Raw genomic sequence first — 378 nt, forward strand, 5'->3', positions numbered from 1 at the left:
TAGCAAAGGCCGCACACCTCAGCTAGCTACAGCAAGCCACAGCTAGCTGCAGCAAGCTAAAGCTAGCCACAGCTAGCTACAGCTAGCTGGAGCAAGCTACAGCTAGCTGCAGCAAGCTACAGCTAGTTGTTCAGCTGGATATAGCTAGCTGCAGCTAGTTGCAGCTGCTAACTGCAGCTAGCTGCATACTGCTGCTGCAGCTAGCTGCAGCTAGCTGCTGCAGCACGGCCTCATTGCCGTGGATGATTAGAAGCTGCTGCGCCTTCGCATGCAGCCCCAAAAGAGTCCGGCGTCTGCCAAAATACATGCCAGCAGCAGCAGCAGCTGCTCCTGCAGCAGTTGCTGCTGGCGCTGCAGCAGCAGTCATTGCTGCGGCTG

Source organism: Eimeria tenella, genomic scaffold (genome assembly GCF_000499545.2).
Source record: "Eimeria tenella Houghton genomic scaffold, Eth_scaff1957, whole genome shotgun sequence".
In the NCBI taxonomy this organism is placed as follows: Eukaryota; Apicomplexa; class Conoidasida; order Eucoccidiorida; family Eimeriidae; genus Eimeria; species Eimeria tenella.